The 13,639-nt window shown below is 34.8% G+C and overlaps 1 protein-coding gene and 1 long non-coding RNA gene across 4 annotated transcripts in view; one reads left to right on the forward strand and one right to left on the reverse strand.

The window, feature by feature from the left end:
* The window catches only part of LOC133515979 (uncharacterized), a 54,869-nt gene extending 54,407 nt beyond the window's left edge, over nt 1-462 (forward strand). For all 3 annotated transcript variants that reach the window (XR_009799151.1, XR_009799153.1, XR_009799152.1), the window contains one exon: nt 205-462. This is a non-coding gene — a long non-coding RNA (uncharacterized LOC133515979). The remainder of the gene's footprint in view (nt 1-204) is intronic.
* Nucleotides 1-13,639, reverse strand: part of LOC133515978 (homeotic protein ultrabithorax) — a 172,591-nt gene that overhangs the window by 149,220 nt on the left and 9,732 nt on the right. The gene's annotated exons all lie outside the window — the stretch shown is intronic.

The raw sequence follows: 13,639 nt of genomic DNA on the forward strand, positions 1-13,639 counted from the left end.
ATTCACAAATGTGTTCAATGAAATTCCAAATTAAAAACTATAATATTTTTTCTATGTTCTACATTTCCAATATTTCATTTATGTCATAAAAGGTGTTATCAATAGAAACCGTGTGTTTAAAAAAATGGCATCGCCAATAAACCCTATAATTTTAACTGTCACAGACAATACGATTCACTTAATACATTCCTTATTTTGTTGCAGATTCTAGGCAGAAGACCTTCAACATTCAGCTTGCTGCGACTACCGAAACGTAAAGGTGACGTATGGAGTGAATTCCATATGGCACTTACACACGCAAACCTGTTATAAAGACATAAATATCGGGCCCAAGAGCTACCTATCAAAACGCACATTAAATTAGGTCGGTGGGTAATAGAATCGAAATAATAGTACCCTCTGCGGTAAGCGGCTTTATAGCACCTTTTTAACATAAATTACTGCAAATAAAACACAAGCGAATAGAATGTTTATTATTCCAATAGTCTCACAATGACAATAACGAAATACAAAAGTTATACTATTCACCCAAAAAGACTTATGTCTATTACACATTTAAATACACTTACGACAATAATAAAGTATGAGGACCGTTTTCACTGAGCGGTGGGAAATTGAACAACTGCTCCATATTACTAAATCTAGTGCATTTTGTTCTGTTTATCACCTTTAGTCTAGACACTAAACTAACAACGCTGGGTTAGCCTTTTCGGCCTTATATTAGCTCTTAAATGCGTGAGTTTTCGTGTTATTTGTACTTAGTAAATACCTACATAAATATTTTTTACTTGTAAGTTAATACAGAACAAACGCTAATGTATGAAAGTTTATTAAGTTTATACTATTACTACATAAACATAGTTAAGACAATATTATTACAAGGTATGGTATTCTGTACATTAAGATAACCTAGATTTAAAACTAGAATATGAGACAAAATTTTATTATGAATTAACGAAATAGAGTATCTCGCATGTCAGACTCCGCGCTTATACAAATAACTATCATAAGCTTTCGCTGCAAGCTTAATGCTATCATAAACACACCAAAAGCGATATAAATTATTTATCAATCGTACCAGTCAGCACTTGGATAACAATAAACAATGGTAAAACATTCTGTACAGTCGGACACAATAACAGTAGGAGTGAGCCTTACCCGCTACGGCCATAACTCATACTAGCGGGAACGATGCAGCGCTTGAAAGCGGAATACTGGAGCGAACTCTGCTGGTGTATTCCTATTTGTCCCCGCTATATGAGGATGAGGCCGGAACAAATGGGAAATTCTCATTAATATTGTACATTTATCAAGTCGATTTGATTGCGAAAGATTCACACGTTCTACAGATTTTTTAAAATAATTAATACATACATTTGTACAAAACTGTTTAATAATAATTCGTTAGTATTCAATTAACATGATGTTGCATTTCAAGTATTGCAACATTCACTGACATAATCCAGGTTGGAAGAGTGGGAACAAATTTCCCATTTGTTGCAACTTAAATTTCATAACGGGTTCGGGACAAGTCCAAATATATAATTCTACCTAGTTTGAAGCTCGACAATGTTATCCAAATATGATTTTTTTTTTTCAATAAAGCATGCAAATGTGGGAAGACAGCTAGCTATTTTAAATTTAAACTTTTGATATATGGATGTATTTTACCTGGTAATTGTTCATTAAAATGAGTTATATTGACTGAAGTCACTTAATTAAGCCTTTTTATTTTTTAAACGGTTATCTGTTTTGAGTTCTTAGATCGCAATCGTGAGATATTTGAAACGGTGGAAAACAACAATACAATCTACAAACGGAGATTCTTTACAGGAAACATATTTAATTCAAAATTAATGATAATTTTATTCTACATTGCATAGACACTAGCAAGTTTACTTACATACAATTAACTATTTGAAACAATTTCTTGTGAAAATTGAAGATTAGACCTCTTCTTGGCGGCAAAAAATAAACGTTACATATTTCTTAATTAAAACACGTAATTAACTCCATCGCTTCCCTTTGCACCTACGAAAACATTATGATAAATCTATTTTAGTATAAAGCAAATATTATTTTAACCTTGAGAACCCTTGGCGAGCCACATGCTAAAAAATGCCTATGTGCTTCTGTATACAAACACGCAGATTCCAAGCGTTTGCTATAAACAAGATACTTGCTAGATCATAAAATTCGTCACATCCCGTGGTCTAGCAGTGCGGGTACTTTTTATTGGGTCCTTGAACTTGGTTGGTAACAATTGGGCCGGTCGATAATTCAGCTCCACGCTTGCGGCTCTAATGACCTGTTACAATTGCGGGTGATATCATACGTAATAGCAATGTTAGGTAACTAAAGTAAGCAGGTGACTGCGTAAAAAACGGACAGTCCAATTTTGACGGTTTTTATTTGTCTGAGTGTATGTAAAGTTTAGGGGCTCTCAAAGTTTTTTCCTGTCACACCCCTTTTGTATAAGAACTACAGCTAAAAATAGTTCTTAGACCAACACATGGTCGAAAAAACTACTTTTAAAAAATCAATCAAAAAGACATAAGGAGGTGTACTAAAATAGCGTTTTTAATGCATAAACCGTTTTACATTTAATTTTAAATATTGTTCGATTTATTCGAGAGATGATTCGAACGTCGAATGCAACGCGCAGAGCTCCCAAGCCCCCAGGGTGCAAGGTAACGGAATTATGGTACAGATTGTACCCGATGACAGAGACGGTCCTCTCCCACAAATCGGTGTCCCGACCGTACCCGGTACTTGATTAATTCAAAAATGGTAACTGATTTGTGTCAATTTGAATTTCAGAGCAATGAATCAACGTGTCAAAACTACTTCTCTAGCAAGCCGGTCTTAGCACTTCCGGATTATTTCTTTAATCAAGATTGACTTAAAATCGTAGCCAGACGCTCTAATGGAATTTTTTGCTAGCCGGTGTTTGCAAATTAGCCTCTCGAATAATATTTATATCTTCCTAGTCTGAAGAGAGTAATTCTATTCATATCCACAAATGTAATTAAGTTTATGGCTTAATTAAAAACACGTGTTCTTATACATTTATGCTTATGCTAACGTTTTACGTTACCATAATATGTATATCTATCCGTATATACCTATAGATATGTTGGACTCTGCTGGACTTAGTAAATCAGACTTTTCATCATGATCCAATTTATCAATTTATATCCTCTTTGTAAACCTATTATTGACGAATAAAAAATAATCAATCAATCAATTTACATTTAAAATCTGAAAATAGTGTCGAGTTTAATGACCGAGCGTTAGCGAAGGTCTCCCTTTCAGCTTGGGTATAAAAAAGCTTTCATATGTATGTTCAGATGTTTTCCTCTACAGGTCGCAATTCTCAACCGATTCTCGTGAAATTGTGTGTGCACGTTACATGTTTTTTTTTAATAATCAGAATAAATTAGTTTCAGAAATGTGTACAAATAAAAACAGCAGCACAAGGTCCGTGGCTACTGGCTACTCTAAAATTGGCATAGGCGCTATTTTTATGAATGCTTATAAAACTGTAAAATATCTATAGTATAAGGTAATTGCGTATACCTATAACGGAACATGCGGTACCTAAATCTGCACGGCAAATTGGCGATCTTTGACACGGGAACAATGGAGCGGATTTATGACGTGCGGCGTCTGTCGCGGATTCAATAATCCTGCCGGCCCACGAACGAGGAGAGCAAGTTTCATACTGGACTCCTTAGTTTTTTGATATTGATATTAAGTTGACAAATCAATCCTGCTGCCAATGACTACTATCATTACTTCCTGTAAACTTATCTTTAAGAAGAGGATTCTAGAATATCCTATGCCACTTTCTACGTTATAAATGTTATAATCCACAGCTACACGTTTGCTCAATTTCATCAAAATACGTTCAGTTATTTTTGTGTGAAGGAGGAACAAACATCTAAATTTTAATTAACTTTGTGTCTACAAAAATTAAGAGCAAACGAGGATAATGATAATATAGGAGGCATATACAAAACACAAACAACCCTTTTTCGTATCACAACAAATAATAATAAGTGCCTATTAGCGTGGCCACTATTAATTAGGACCTACTAGTTGTCTGTAAAACAACACTATCAAGCAAATATTCCGTGCAATGAGTTGTAAATCACCCAAAATATGCATGCGCCCTTACATTCAGTTCTTTATGATGGTGCCAACTTTGTATAATTGTAATTGATTTGCATAGCAGTGCAATCCATCCATACATGAATGAAAAATGAGTGCTCTTAACAAAACGTGAGTGACATCATTTTGCAGGCCAAAGTGGAATCGGCTTGAATTAGCCTTGGTGTGAATTTGTCGGCATTTTTATAGCTAAATTGTCGACTAGATTTTTGATGGTTGGTTAATAAAATCTTATATTTATTTAACTCTTTAATGCTATTAAAATACATGCTTCAATTATCCATAAATAGAACCTACTGAGGGTTATAGAAATAGGTACTTATTCATTGACTAGATAGGTAGGTATTAACATTTACCGTTATGGCTAGTAGGGAAGTTCCGTTATACCTCTCTAAAAAAATCTAAACACTACCTGACCATATTATTATAACAGTAAAATTCCAATGAAACCATTGATAACACGTTCTACGAACACAATTGTGGCAAACACAGGCTTTTAAAATATATCCGTTAACCAACAATTGCAGTGGTTGCGCAACGTTTTTTGGACAATAAAACAGTTAAAAGCTTTATTAGGGGACAGCCGAAACAAAAGTTACATACCTGACTGCAAAAAATCAACTTATTCACAAAAATTGTTAAAGAGGTCGTAAAACACGTAATTGTCGAGCGAACCCAAACAAACCGTAACGAATTGAGACAAATTTTATTAGGTAATAAAATAAATTGAGTCATTCAAATTAGATGTATTGCTAACACCTATTAGGTAGCGATTTAAAGCACTGTTTAAGGGAGATTGTTTGAGAAACACAGCTGTAGTGACGTCTACAAACAGCTGATGCTATAAAATGAGGAGGGAACCACAATAAAAGTAGGGTCGCACCTTTATATGTAGAGCGGCGTTCCACTGAGTAAGATTTTCCTTCATGTTTCTGCTTTTTTGTACAAACGCGGGAGGAATATTGTTGTACTTTTCTTATTCATAATTTTGTAATTACTACCAAATAAATTTGAATTTCATCAAACTATTTGTTTTTACAAATTAAAATAAATTCCGCATAAATGCATGTCAAATTATAAAACTCAAATGTGGAACTCGTTTCGACATCGTGCCTCCTACGTTGCCGGGCGGCGAGCGGCGTCCGTTAATCGTAAACTTTATACGTAACTGCGTCCGCGCAGACTACGCCAGAACCAAAAGAGCACAAATACCGTCGATTTTCTAGGGCGTTTTCGACATTTCTTGTTAGCTGAATGTGTGACGTTCGCACTGACTCAGGCAGGTGTGAACATTATCTTAATTCAGCTACCGGCCGATCGGAAGGTGTGTTGCCGGCTTAGTGGCGTGTGGAAAGTTTATTGAAATTTTAAACGGCGATAACCCTTTAAATAAGGTAATTTGATGAGTCCAAGAGCAATTTGATTAGAATCCATTACGTATCGGGGTACCATATGGGAAATTTACAGCTAAAATTAAGCTTTAATTTAACACTTTTTATATACTTGAAGAAGTGTTATTTGATCGTGTAGTTTACTTGTTTGCGTGATGATATCAATGATTGTTACATACCTACATATATATTAACAAGTCATTGTGTGGCGGATTGCTGCTACCTAAACGTTTTCTAGTAATTGTCATACCCATACAACTGATCAACGCACCCACTCATTATAGTATTCTGCGCATTTTCTCAGATATTAGTCACAGCATCGGCGTTGTTTCAACGACTATAAAGTGTTACTAGTCGATTAGATAGCTGTTTGCTCTATAATTATCAAGTTAATAACGTAGACATTCCAATAGATAATCAAATAAAATTAGCAGATAAAAATAACAATATATGACCATATACAAAAAAGCACAATGACACAATTTACTTAAATACATACTAAGTATCCGTGATTTATCAAAACTCAAACTATTTTTCCTCTAAAGTTATCTAGTATTCTAGGCTCTATTTGGCTGAAATAATTGGCTCAGTGATTAGAACAATATTGTAGTTAAGTTCATTTGGAAAATAAATAGCAATTAGTCAGGCGGTAGACGCTACTTATCCGTTTCCTTCATTCGATTGAGCGTGTTTAAATACAACTTCGAAACCGGCACTCCATTAATCTCCCCACTTAACTATTAAACTAGCTGAAAGTTCAGTGGAAAACAATACCTAGTTTAGTTTGAGAGGTCAGTCGGAGCGGGGGTCGCCGGCCTCTGCCCTGGAAACCTGTAAGGCACCGGCACAATGGATTCAGGTGAGTGTTACTCCTGATTTCAGAGCGTTTTAGCTAGAATTTTATTTAATTCAATTCTTACATCGATTTTTTTTTCAAATTGAATCACAGAATATGTTTTCAGCATATTTCCTGAGTCGATTCTAAGTTTAAGATTGAATACTACAAAATAAATTGCAAACTTGATCCCTAAACATTACCTACTTACTTGACATTTTAGTAGTGCCTTTGATGTTATATGTATATATGTGCACTAAAAAAATGTTATTTTTAAGCCAATTTCGAAACATAGAAATACTATTGCTAAATATTTCACAGCAAATCAATTACGTTGAGTATGTGTAGTATGATTTTTTGTACATTAGTAAGACCCGATTTAGCTAAACCGGCGGTGTGCACTAACAGTTTAGTAGATAACTTGAATAGCTGAGACCTAGGCAAAGCTATTAGGTTAAGCAACTACATACTTTCTGTTTCGCTTATGCAAGTGCAGGTTTTTGTCCCCTAATGCGAGTGGTAAGACTCCGGTACATTGTTTGTGGATACATATTTCACCGGCCGACGCTTCGTGCTCTCGCATTCATAACGAACACGGTCTTTGAACTTTCAAATTAACCAACATATTTTTAATGCTCAAAATAGTTAAATTACAGGAACTGCTTTTTGTGATATTACAATGATTCTACCTATACATACACTGATCTTCGTTTATTGACATAAACTCTAAATTCAATTTCGTGTAAATTATGTATTTTTTGAATGAAATAAATTTATTATTATATATTATATGTGACATAGAAAAACCAAGCAACCAAACAAGTTTAAGTAATTCAAATGCGCTCATCATTAATCAACGTTAAAAACGGATTACATCATTTATATATATGTAGTTGTCGTATAGGACTAGGTAGGTAGGTATGTAGTTACCTGAGTTTGCAGTATTTCAAAATCCATCTTTTTCACAATTTTAAAAAGAAGCAACATTTTAATGCACAATGCGACTGTATTATCCGTTGTAAACATGGAACGCATAATGCTCACGTATTGCAAATGCAATGCAGTAGGAAATTCTAATTAAAATTCTGCGTACACGCCGATGATTCCACCATTCGTGCGCTGACCGTCAACATCTTTGATGCGTGTGAAAAAGTAAAAGCGAACTGTTAGAACAATTATAATCACTGTAATACACTTAATCGATGCAGGAGTAACGCCTGGTTCCAAGACTGAGCCCGAAATCGCGCTGAGGCACAATCCTGCAGAAGTTGCTGCCGGCTTGGGCCCCAACTTCAGCTGCCACAGATGCGGTCGCAAATGCCGGTCCCACATACCAACGTATATAAACCATTATATAGCCACGGAGACGTAAAAACGCTGCTTATATCATCTGTCAAGATGCAAAAGCGTCACTGAATCCACTTATGTAGCTTTGAAGAGGAGATCGTGGGTTGTGACGCTCATGTTGATGTCAGTCCTTCTTGGGCGCGCACTGTAGCATATCTCAAATTGCAAATTGTTTGTACGTGTGTAGCATCACATGAACACTCGTCGAAGGCCGCCAACAAATCGTCCTGTGGTAGGTCACTTGCATATTGGACACTAGAATTCGGCTCACACTATGCTGATCGAACGTCCATTGCATTCAAATTTTAGGGCTATACTGAACGTTAAATTCAAATACAAAGAAACGCCGCCTTTACGGAAAGGTGGATATCTTAATTTCGTAGTTTTTGGGTTACTAAATTATAATTTACGATTGTGTTCCTGACCGGTGCGTTGTAAAAAACGGCCTCTATAATAGACATGTTGTTTTTTTACCCGCATGTATTTCTAAATGGACTTGAGCTTTCGGCGTTTCAAACCCAGTCTGGTCATTTTGAAGTTGAACTACGATAACTATGGTTTTTTCTTTCGTTGAAATCGCTTCATTCCAAATTACTTTTAAGGTCACGAGTGTATTTTTATATTCCCACTGTACCTACATACAAGTTAAAGTAGTAATCCATTAAAATGCAAAATGGTCTAATTATTGAGCTAAAGTAAAATATGTATGTATATCTAATAGCAATTGGAAGTAAAAAACAAGTTTAGTTTAAGATAATTTTTTGTAACCTACTTTAAAGTACAGTAAGTGAAAATTTGATTTTGCAATAAAAAAGTGTAATTAAATTTAAAACAATAATATTATTATGTGTCTGAGCGGGACAGGTATACATTGACGAATGCGTCTGTAAGTGAGAAAGGTTTATTAGCTAAGTATGTGGATGGGCCCATACATCAAGGAACGCGGCGCTTACGCATCCACCGTTCTATTCATAAAAGTCGATTTTATCGAATTTTTTTTCTGTCTCTTTCATACAAATTGAAAATTCAAATTACTAAATGAGACGTAAATACTCATAGACTACACGCTTTTGTTATCTTATAGAATAAAAATACTATTCGTTTCCCCATCGTATTTTTATAGCTACCTGATGCTCACGTTATCGAATGAACTTCAAATGGATTGAAACATTTTACTAACAGCTTCGATTTAAAACTAAATTCGCGACCGATAATCGATTTCCTAATTCAAACTATAATAAAATACATGTATTTCTTATTCAACTTTATAGTCATATAGCTTTCTCTTTAAGTAGTAGATGTTCAATTGGACTGAGTATGGAGTTTTTTATTGTGCTATAATTGGTGATTCCTACTGTAGTGGAGTGTTATAAAGTTTATCGCTGGTTATAACAAGGCGTGAGTCGAATTGGTGATTGGCATGACCAATCCTGAAGCATTTGTTACGGGCTCGTACATTTGATTGACCAACAACAGTGCCAATTAACAGTCTAAGGCAGATTTCTAAGAAATTGATATAAAATATAGTTCTTAAACTAGACCACAAAAATGTAAATTTACAACTTACGAGTTTAAGATTGAGATGCATCATAATGTTATCGAATTCTAAATACTTAACATAACATTGCCTAGAACTTCCATGAGCGCAACACTTTAGGTGACATAATTCTTGTACAGTCAGCGTCAAATACTTCGTAGCAGTCAAAGTAGCCAAATAGTTCGGTACACCATATATTTAGTATGGTGTACCGAACTATTTGGCCACTTTGACTGCTACGATGTATTTGACGCTGACTGTACCTACCAAACAAAATGATAATACATATCTCCAATGGCACACTTCATAACTTGATAATCAGGAACAATCTAGCATTTTTTGTAAACCAATTGTCACAATTTAAATCAGACCCAGACCCAGAAACCTTATCAGTGGCTATAATACCTAATCGCCTAAAAACGTTAAACGGAGAAGATAATTATGTACTAAAATAAGTAATTATTTCTCCCCATTGAGTTGTTTAAGTAAAACTACACACACTGCGTTTAAATCCATTAGTTTATCAAATTAATTAAATATTGTTAAACTTAAATACCAAGTCAATTAAGTAGGTAATTCCAATGTAGCGTTAGATTAGCAATTTTAATGACCTAACAATGGACTGGAGCAGGCTAGACTTAGGTTATCTATGTAGAGCTGTGTTAGGAAAACCCCATTAAAGTCGACTTAGCCCAAAAGAAGGATTGTCTGTTCAATGAAATGCTAGTTTCGGCACGAAGGCCTGTAAATAACGCAGATAAGAGCAAAATATCTTAAACTTTCCGAAAATAATTCGCAAAACCAACTCTTATGACGTGTACAAAAGGTTCACTAACAACGGATATTTTACGACCAAACGCACTTAAACGAATCTTAACTTTATTATGCTACTTAGAAGGTCGAGATCAGCTTGAAGTGGATCCCTCCGCATTGAAGGAAAGAACAATATGAAATGTACCTCGCATAGCTTACGTGAAATTAATTGTAGTTTCAATTTTCTGTAATAACGAGTACGTGTTACGGAAATTAAAAAGGCAATTATGGGTATTTTTAAAACTTGTAGACTTTCTTAAAGCCTTTTACACTTTTTAAGAGCATTGTGTAGGTATGCTGTGTTTACATCGATATTTAGATTTTTTTTTTGTTTTTCACTTTGAGCAACATAATTTCTACCACCACCAACCACCAACAGCCTGGACCAAAGCTTCCTTGAAGGCAGGCCTAATAGGCTGGCAAAGCAAATAAGATTCTATTAGCATACTAACTAGGTTCATTGTTGCGGCTCCCGCGCGGCGCGATTAATTGCCTTCAGGATGGCCGCCCATGCGGAGCGAAGCGAAAATGTTCATGAATAAGAAACAGCCCGGAGCTATGATAAGGTTTTAACACTTGGAGTTCGGAGAAGATGAATTTGTATGTTTCTGTCAATGTAACAATTCAAATGAAAGCTTAAATAGCGAAGAAAAGTAATCTTTAAAAGTTTCAACTAAGTACATAGTAGGGACGTGGAAAAAAAAGGTATTATTTTCTGCTAAATTATGTAGTAAGGCCAAGTTTCCTAAATACCGTATTGCCTCGACTAGTTAAGGGATTATCTAATATTACTGATATTACGTCAGAAAACATCAGACCGACCTGGATATTGAAATTTTTATTTTATTTTCATCATAATGTATTAAAATGTGTAGCATGTTACTTTTCCTAATTAAAGTATTTAAAACTAATCGATTGATTTATTAAAATTAATTGCTCCTACTCATTTTTCAGATCCCAAGCAGCGGACTACACCAAGATCCTTGAAAGAGCCTTTTTTCAAGCAAAGGGGGCAGTGGATTTTACGCTGATGAATCTTATGAAGCATCGCATCGAATCATATCAATGGATGGAGGGCTATCCGATGACGTCACGCGGCCGGACTTGTAATACTTATTTAGTATCATCATTTTTTGTTCAGCAAACGAAGATGAATTATAGACTCGTGTATGAGACTCAAGGCTAAGGTATCACACAATTTTTGATACAAAAAATACTAATTATTATTATTACTTATATTACCTGTCTTTGTTATCAATTTCATCCGAAAATAATTCTAGGAATTACTTTTATTCTAAATGATATTTACTGAACTGAAGTGTAAAAACGAGTAGGTATGTATTTTTTATTTTGTTATACATATTTATAATTTATAATTACGGAACTATTTTGCGTATAATAGGCACTTAAAACTGGTAAACGATTATATTATAGTAATTACATATTTATAATATCTATAATCGTTAATTATCACTCAATTATAGAATCGATTCTTCAATTGTTCATAGCAAGTTCTGCTGCGCGCATTCTACGATTTTCCATGTCGATATTTCTGACAAAGTCTAGAGCTTACGAAAACCAATGTTACTTTGATCCCTAGCTGTAACAAATTTGTTCAGTCGCAGAGCGCGGTTATGCTGGCTCGTTGACGGTTTGACTTCGATAAGGTTTTGCCATAATAATCCCAGTTACTATAGAATATACAAGCTCAAATGTCTTTGTACAGTCGCCATCAGATATATCGCAACGGCCAATAGGCTCAAAAATATCTGAGCATGCACTTTAACGGCGTCATAATAAAGGCTTTGTTCATATATTTATGAACTGCTTGACCGCTCCGATATATCTGATGGCGACTGTAGATGTACATGAGGTATGTAGGTACGTTATAGCACTAAATCTGCCATTTACCAGTAATCACGAGGTAGAGTAATGCTGTTGCTTCGACACTCTTTACTTTGACAATTTATTCAATTATTGATTATTTTAAATATAATTGGTGCCTTAGCAAGCCAGAGGTACTTGTTCAAGTCCTAAATAAAGAATTGCGATGAGGAGAAGTTATGATTAATGGATTTTTGTGTTCCTTTTCTTGACACTTTTATGTCTGGCAATAATAATGTCTTAGCGAAACCACAGTGTTCACGAAATCAGTGTATCAGTCAGATCAGTGTATAGTTAAGGTTTTCGTTTTTGTATTTTTTTATAATTAGCTACTTTTTTTTTAAAGTAAACAGTGAGCATTTTCTGACAACAGTGAAATTAGAATACGCTTTAGAAATAATGTTTTAGGTAATTTTAATGTCAAAAGCTGTCTTTCGCAAAGATACTGTACAAGTTAGATCTTGGATAGATCCAGTCAAGATTCTTTCAACTCAAACCAGCAATTGCAAAGATTACTGTGTACAGAATGCAAAGTGAGACTTAGCCGTGGCAGTGATTTCCAATGCACGCGTAACAACCTAGGATTCCTAGGTCACGGCTGGGAACCAGATCCCTAGTGCGATAAATTTAGATTTCCCAACGCTCAAGATGTTGGCAGTGTTGCATAAAATATTCGATATTTACGTTGTAAAAAGATATTTGGGCCAATATACTTTTTAATGCCTACCGTAAAACCACCCAACTATATTCCAAAGCTCCCAACTATGGTCCACAAATAAACTCAATTTTTCTCGTTCAGGTGTGTATTTTACTATATTTTTGTAGTTCTAAGGCAAAGTATGTTTATAAATGGAAGGTAAAACTAGGAGTAAACCACAAGGAACATTGGTATAGATACTTAATTTCCTTTCGAACTTGTGGACCGTAGTTGCAGTATTGGACTATAGTTGTGTAGTTTTACGGTAATAGAAATTGTGTAAGTAAAAATTTTGTTTCGAGAGACAAATTAGTGAATAAAAGATAATATTTAATTACTTTGTTATATTCATTCAGAATATTTATAATGTTTTATATAATAGTCTATCATCGCTGCAGCGAAGTTTTCACAATACTATATTATTTATGCCGATATTTAAAAAAATAAAAAACCGGCCAAGAGCATGTCGGGCCACGCTCAGTGTAGGGTTCCGTAGTTACTCTTCCGTCACAATAAGCTAAACTGGAGCTTAAAGTATAGTAAATTGTTAACCAAGGGATAAAACGGTACCTTTCATCCGAGTTAAACAAATAGGCAAATTTGCATAATCAGTACCTAATTAAAGTCTTTTTACTATGAAGGGAAAACTTTTTGCGATAACTCAAAAACAGCTAAACTGATCATGTCCGCTATATTTTTCATTTAATGTCTTTCTTAAGCTCTACTTCCACGATTTTTTTCATATTTTTTTGACCTATGGTTCAAAAGTTAGAGGGGGGGGGGACACGTTTTTTTTTCTTCTAAGCGATTATCTCCGAATATATTCACTTTATCAAAAAATGTTTGTTGAAGACCCCTATTAGTTTTGAAATACCTTTCCAACGATATCGCACACTGTAGGGTTGAAGCAAAAAAAAAAATCACCCCCACTTTACGTGTAGGGGAAGTACCCTAAAAAAAAT

The sequence above is a fragment of the Cydia pomonella genome, chromosome 3, assembly GCF_033807575.1.
Source record: "Cydia pomonella isolate Wapato2018A chromosome 3, ilCydPomo1, whole genome shotgun sequence".
NCBI classification, from domain to species: domain Eukaryota; kingdom Metazoa; phylum Arthropoda; class Insecta; order Lepidoptera; family Tortricidae; genus Cydia; species Cydia pomonella.